The sequence below is a fragment of the Peromyscus eremicus genome, chromosome X, assembly GCF_949786415.1.
Source record: "Peromyscus eremicus chromosome X, PerEre_H2_v1, whole genome shotgun sequence".
Classification (NCBI taxonomy): Eukaryota; Metazoa; Chordata; class Mammalia; order Rodentia; family Cricetidae; genus Peromyscus; species Peromyscus eremicus.
In genome coordinates this window covers 85,361,185-85,368,945 of record NC_081439.1, presented here as the reverse complement: position 1 = coordinate 85,368,945, position 7,761 = coordinate 85,361,185, and the positions used below count along the sequence as shown (strand labels likewise).

The 7,761-nt window shown below is 37.6% G+C and overlaps 1 pseudogene; it reads left to right on the top strand.

The window, feature by feature from the left end:
- Positions 1–1,639: 1,639 nt before the first annotated feature.
- Positions 1,640–1,913, top strand: LOC131898792 (U6 snRNA-associated Sm-like protein LSm5; annotated as a pseudogene).
- Positions 1,914–7,761: the final 5,848 nt, after the last annotated feature.

Below are 7,761 nucleotides of genomic sequence, written 5' to 3'. Positions count from 1 at the left end.
TGCCTTCTCTTTCAATCCAACTTCTCACCACCTCCAAAGCACCATCACTTCGTGCCTGAACTATTTCAAGAGTGGCTTAACTGTTCTCCCCACTTCTATTCTTGTCCTCTATTCTCCACAAAACAGTAAGTGGTATTTTCAAAACATAATTCATAGCACTTCATCTTCCAGTGGATTCTGATCACGATTGGAAAGAATTCAAAACTTCCACTTACTTTTCCCTTATCTGGCTGGCACCTTACTTATTGAGGTCTCACTTGCACTGAGAGACATATACATGATTATCCTCCTCTGACACCATCCCTGTTTTCTTACATTGCTTCATCACTCTGTTTTCTTACATTGCTTCAATTACCATGGTAGGTAATCACATCTGTTCATATTCTTCCTTAGTTCCTGTTTTTTTTTTCTGTCTACCTCCTACATCTAGAATACAAACTCAGAAATATTCCTTTATATTGGTGGTGCAGAAGCATGTAGGTGCTCAATAAATACTTACCAAAAGACCAACTATACCCAGCAAAAATTACCAATAGTTGGTATTGATAATAAAAAAGAAGACCACAAAGAGAAGATCTACAACTGCTTTTATCTAAAATGCAAGGGTTGCAGCTTTATTCTATTCAGAAGAATAAGCACTAATTTAGGTAAGGGAAAGAATTAGAGAAAGCCAAGAGAAAACTTTGAAAAACCCAGAGCCTAAACAAACTGCCTCATGAGGCAGGGAGTTATTAGGTCTTTTTTCAAAAACGAGACAATAGTTATTGAAATCCTGATATATACCAAGTTTTGTGCAAGTCTGTCACCATAGGTGAGATGTACTGCCTAATTTCGTTTAATCTTCCCAACTATATGAGGTAAGATTTGATTATCAACCCATAGTATAGATTAGAAAATCCATCTTACATGTCTAAAGTTGAGCCTTTCACTAGATCATATGGTCTGCAAATGCTTCAGCAGGGCAACTCCTTTCTAAGAACTGCACAGCAACAATTTACAAAGTGTGGTTCATAGACCCTTGGAATTCTCCACAACTTGTTCAGGACATTAGTTACCTTTTTTTTTTTTAATTTTCCTCCCATGAACATACAATGGGGTTTTCCAAAAGGCACATGATCCATGACAAGCTAGTGCTCTGGAAAATTACAAAAATGCAAGCCTGCATATTATTTGTTATGATTTTCATTTGTAAACTATGAGTAGATTTAAATTACAGAAATAAAATCATTTGGGAGGTTCTCAGTAACTTTTAAGAGTATTAAGTAGTCCTGAGATAATTAAAAAATAATGTCAACCATTCCTAAAGGCAAACAGCTCTGAAATTCAAAAGCCTCTAAGGTTTCTTCCCATTCAAAATCTCAAAGATTTCATATTAATTAGGAATCAGCCTAGGTGCCCATCAATGGATTAATAAAGAAAATATGAAATATATATATAGAACTATATACACTGAAATATTCAGCCGTGGAGAAAAAAGAGAGAAGTTCCATTATTTGCAGGAATGTTGGTGTGGCTGGATATCACCAGGTTAAATTAAATAAGACATACTCAAAAAGCCAAATATTACATATTTTCTATCATGTGTAGAATATAAAATGAATAAGGGCACCAGTGGCCTTATGCCACTTCCACTGTGGCCATGGTAGCTAATGCTACCATGAACCCATCCCAGCTCCTGGCACAAGAGCTTATGGACAAGTATATAGGATCAGGAATTCATATTGTGACGAACAGTGATAAAGAAATCGTTGGTACACTTTTAAGATTTGATGACTTTGTCAATATGGTGTTGGGAGAAGTCAGAGTTTGAAAGTACACCAGAAGGAAGAAGGATTGCAAAATTAGATCAGATTCTACTAAATCTAAATAATATAACAATGCTGGTTCCTAGAGAAGAAGGGCCTGAAGTATGAATGGATTTCCTTGACTTATGTTAGATTCTGTCTTTTTTTTTAACTTTAATGTTTAGTTTCTATAAAATGAAGTTTCTGTTAAAGGTAGATACTTTGAAAACATATACCCATTTTTCTAAGCAAATCATGGTTATTGGAGGAAAGAAGAGTTTCGGGGTTTTTTTTATTAAGACTAAAAAATAAAGATGTTTTTTGTTAACATGATTTTCTTCATTATGTTGAAATATCTAGTGGAGCAAATATAGTTATCTTGATACTTGGTTTCAAAAAGAAAAAGAAAAAGGAAAAACTTGAATGAAGAAAGGGGACTAACACAGAACAAGAGAGTGAACAGTTAAAGTTGAGGAGAATAAGAATAAATGATAGGGAGGGAATAAAATGCAATCTAAGTACCTTATATAATATAGGAAAATGTCATCATAAAGCACATTATTTTGTAAAGTTAATACAAACTAATACAAAGAATTAAGAACCCAGATATTTAAATGGACTTTAACAGAGTTAATTCAACACTATGGTTTATTTAAACTAGTTGTGCTTTTTGCTGCTTTAATCACCATAGGACATTTTTTCTTTGAATACCCGCTATCCTGTATAACCTCAGGTTTATCAGACCTGACAACTAGGAATGAAGAATGTGTGTTCACTCTCAGCATGCTCTGTTACTTTCCATCTGGGGATTATTTTCTTCAGTATTTTGTTCTGGATATGTTTTCTCCTTTATAAAATCATTACTTAAATCAGAGCTATGAGTTTATTTTCTTGCTTTTAATCTTTTTCTTTTATGGTTAATTAAAATTAATACATACATGTATATAATTCATACATGTATATAATACATTCTAGTCACATTTGTTCCCCTCCTTCCCCCTCCCACTTCTGCAGAGCCCCTCCTATCCTGTCAACAATCCCCATCATATTTCCAAATGGTTTGTGTTTTTTTTATTTGTTTCTTTTATTATTAAATATGTTGAACCAGAGCCACATGATCAAGCATGAGTATAGAGTTACCCACTGGAGCTCATTGACTATACCACTAAAAGTAATGACTTCTTCTCCCCCAGTAGCCCTCTGCTTGTGTCCCCTGGGCATGACAGGGCCCCAGTGAATCCCTTTCCAACCCATGATTGAACACTTACAGGCTTAATCTTGTGCAGCCTCTATTCAGGCCACCACAGCTGTTTTAAGTCCATGAATGGCATGTCATTTCCTTAAGACAGCAGGAGAGATGGCTCAGTGGTAAAGAGTCCTGGCTGCCCCAGGGGACTCAGGTTCAATTTCCAGCATCCACATGATGATCAGTAGCCCTCTTCTGGATTCCTGCGGTACTGCATGCACATGGTGCACACGCACACATGCAGACAAAACACTGATATACAGCTTCCCTATCCATCACCTGTTTCTTTCACCACCACCCCTTCCACAATACACCCTTAATCTTGGAGGGGGTGATGGTGGTGGTTTTAACTAAGGTTTTGTTTTTAGTTCTTGATTGGGTTTTAGTTTTTTGGTTTTTTGTTTGTTTGTTTTTTGTTTTTTTGCTTGTTTGTTGAGTCACCATTTTCTTGTAGCAATAATGAGAAAATTAATACTAGCATAAAATATGTTTAGAGGAGAAAATTTCTATTAACTAAGTACATATCATATACTAGTGACAGTAAGTAGTTCAGTCATTGTTTCCTTAGCACCCATTATCTCAGTCACTTCATAGAGTGCTTGATATGCATTATCTCCAACTTTCTCAATGGTTCTATAAATAGTTAAGTCTGTGATATACTAGCTTAAAATGACTGCAATAATTCCTTTTATTAATGGCCCTGGAGTGTCCCTTCTTGTGGCCTATGCCTTCTTTAGGTTTTGTCAGGTGACTTGCTTTTGACAACACAGGAAAATAGTAAATATAAGAACACAGAAATAGAAAGTGTTTGTATATCCACCACAATAGGAATAGACCTAGAATGTTCCACTGGATGATGAATGAAACATGGCACAGTTATTGTCATCATCTGACAATAGCCAGGCATCCAGTGGATATGTGACTGAGGTTACAGATATCCTCTTGACAAAAATACGTAAGTAAACACAGCTAGTATACATGAACCAGACAGTTCTAATCAAGTTGACCCAAGTCACCAACCTATGGAATCATGAGCAAATAAATGTGTATCAGGAGCCCCCATGGTACTGGACTAGGCCCTCTGAATAAGTGAGACAGTTGTTTAGCTTGAACTGTTTGGGGGGCCCCCAGGCAGTGCGACTGGGACCTGTCCCTAGTGCATGAGGTGGCTTTTTGGAGCCTAATGCCTATGGTGAGATACTTTGCACAGCCTTGGCGCAGGGAGGAGGGGCTTTGAATGTACCAGGCTCTGCTGACTCCCCATGGGAGACCTTGCCTTGGAGGAGGTGGGAATGGGGGTGGGTTGGGGGCGCTGGGGATGGGAGGATGGAGAACAGGGGAATCTGTGACTGATATGTAGGATGAGTGGAAATTTTCTTAATTAAAAAATGTGTATCAGGCACTAACTTTTGAGGTTGTATATTACACAGCAAACACCTATCAATAACAGTGCCTGTTTCATACAGAGATGGAGAATGGGGCCAAAAGAAGTTGAGTAAATACTGAAATAATTCTATAATCAATACATATCAGGAAGAGAATTTAAAACCTTGATATACAGGTTACTTCACTTAATCTTTACATCTGCTCTCTGAAATAAAAACACTACTATTGTTCTGATTTCAAGTATGAAGAAACAGGTTAACCAATTCACCTATGTCACATCAGCAATTAGTAGCAAAGCAAGGATTTATAAACAACTATGACTCATTTCAGAGATTGTGCTACTTTTATGCTTCAAGCTCAGGGTTTTGGTTTGTTGAGGGTTCCAGTTAGCTGATTCTTCTCCTCTATAAGAGGAACTTACTGCTCTAACACCATATTAGCAAGCAACATGATTGCATTTTAAGATGCACTTTACAATATACAAACATAAAAAGTACAAAGAAGAAAGAACAGAGAAATGGAACAAGACTTGGGAATGTGAGTTGTTTTTTTTTAAACCACACTACACTAGAAACTATATAACAAAACGCTAGAAAAAGTATGTCTGGTTTTATATATAGGAGATAAGAAAATCTCATTAAAGTAACCAAAGTACTAACAGAACCTTAAGACAGGATCTTGTGAAAAAGGGATATTTTAAACTGAAAGCAAAGCAGCTCTCAGGTACCCATATGAACCAAGAGTGAAAGTGTTCATTAACGCTAAAAAGCACTGCATTGCCTGCCCATCACATTCACAATGTGTCTTTCTACTGACTTTCCATCATCCTCCCTGCTGCTTAGCATTGGGGTTATTTGGGTTGGAAAAGAGAACGTGGAAGGAGAGAACATTAACACCTACTGAAGATGGCATGGGAAGAGCATTGGACTGCAACTAACTAGTGAAGTGACCTTGGTCATGCTATTTAACCTCTACAGATCTGAATTTCCTATCTCTAAGGTCCCTTTGCAGCTCTAAAATTGCAGAATTATCTGATGATATTGATGCAAAGGTGGTGATTAACAATGATGCATTTCTGTTGAAGACAAAAATTAGAGCAAATGCTAACAACGACCTTTCATTCATGAAACAAGCATATACTGAATACCTACTTTTCATCCCAGGCTTTATTAATGTTCTAGAAATAATAAACCTGTGAGGAGACAGATTAACAAAAAGAAAATCACAGTTCAACATAATAGTCTTACCATAGGTAGACCAAGCATAGAATGCATGTAATTAAAGACAAGAATGCTGAATGCATGAGCTCTCAGAACTGGATGCCCTTTTGATTGAGTAACAGTTTATTTTACACTAGCTGTATTTCCTAGGCAAATCACTTGGGCTCTCTGAGCTTCAATTTCCTTGAATGTTCTCATATACTGGGCTCAGAAACTTCAATGTGAGCTACCTGAATGTTTGGTTCTCAAACCTTCAGAGGCAACAAAAAGTCAGGCTTGAACCAAATTGGAGAAGGTTCAATGGGAATATGATTGAGGAAGAAGAGATTAGGAAGAAAAAAATTTCAAGACAGTTGGCTCTGAAGAGGAATATGGAAATGCAGCAATAGTTGAGTAAAATGCAGTCACAGAGAAGAGACTTTGGTTTACTTTGAATAGAAGTCCTATAACATGGCTAACTACTTATGTACGTGATCCAGAAAAGCATGAGAAATGGATAATACAGGAGATAGAGGAAATCACTTAACACCTCAAGTCCCTATGGAGGCAACATTGAAATGAATTTAGAAGGAACTGGCCTCTTATAAGAACACATTCTCAGATTGTGAAGATGGCTCAGTGGGTAAAGTGCTTACCACATAAGCACGATAAGCTGAGTTCATATCCCCAGCATCCATGAAAAAATCCAGGGATACTAGTACATGCTTATAATCCCAGTTCTGGAGAGATAAAGACAGGAAGATATACAAGGTGTGCTGGTCTTCCAATCTAGTAGAATCATTAGGCTATATTTAGTGATGTGAAAATGATAATGTTTGCTGGGTGGTGGTGGCACATGCCTTTAATCCCAGCATTTGGGAGGCAGAGCCTGGCAGATCTCTGTGAGTTCGAGGCCAGCCTGGTCTACAAAGTGAGATCAAGAACAGGCACCAAAACTACCCAGAGAAACTCTGTCTCAAAAAAAAAGGATAATGTTCTCATTTTCCAAATTCTTTTTAGTCAGTACTATACAGGGTGAAGTCATCAGAGGGTAAGAGATAGAAGGAAGTGTAGAAGGAAAAAGTCAAAGGAGAGAGGAAGAAGAGTTCATCAAAGGAAAGATAATAGAAGAGATAGGCAGAGTTGGGTGCCCAGTTAAGTTAGTAGTGAATGAGGATCATAAGTGAAAATCTTTGCTAAAAGGAAAAAGAAGATAGGCTAACAGTGGGTCAGGGTATGAAAGGCAGTAGGTATGAAGAATAGAGAAGAGAAACCAACTACAACCATGTCATTGATTCCAAGCTGGGAAATACATTATGTACATAGAGTGGTGAACTAATGAAAAGAGAAAATTTGTTGGGAACCAATGTGTTGTGGAATATTAGTTGAAGATGTGTTGCACTCTTTTATGTTGCATTTGTTTAACTCTGTGAAACTGTGTTACTGTGCCTGTCTAACACACCTGATTGGTCTAATAAAGAGCTGGGCAATAGAGAGAAATAGGCAGAACTGCCAGACAGAGAGAATAAATAGAAAAGAGAAGAAGAATGAAGAGAGCCAGAGGAGTGAGAAAAAAAGGAGAGGAGGGATGCCGGGGGCCAACAACCCAGCCACACAACCAGCCTCAGAGCAAGAATTAAAGAAAGGTGTGTAGAATAGAGAAAGGTAAAAGCCCGGAGGCGAAAGGTGGATATGATAATTTAAGTTAAGAAAAGCTGGCTAGAAACAAGCCAAGTAAAGACCAGGCATTCATAAGTAAGAATGAATCTCCCTGTATCCATTTGGGAGCTGGGTGGTAGGCCCCCAAAGAGAAAAGAGTGAAAAAACCAACAACACCAATGGATCATGAGTCTAGCTTTAGACAGTTCTGTGTCTGCAGCAGGGGAGGCCAAGATTTCCGAAATAATGCAGTTTCTGGTGATTAGTCTCATTTATGACCAGGTAAATGAATTATTGAGGTGAATGGAAAAGTATCAGTGAAACAAACAAGTCAGGAAAGTATAAATCTATAATGAAGAAGGGTCAACCATGTCAACGTTAAAGTCACCAAGGACAGTAATCACAGTCTATGTGGAAAGGGTGTCAAGACTAGAGGGAAAACTCCCCCAAGAGAATATCTGCAAGTTCCTTGAGCTGCTGATAGATA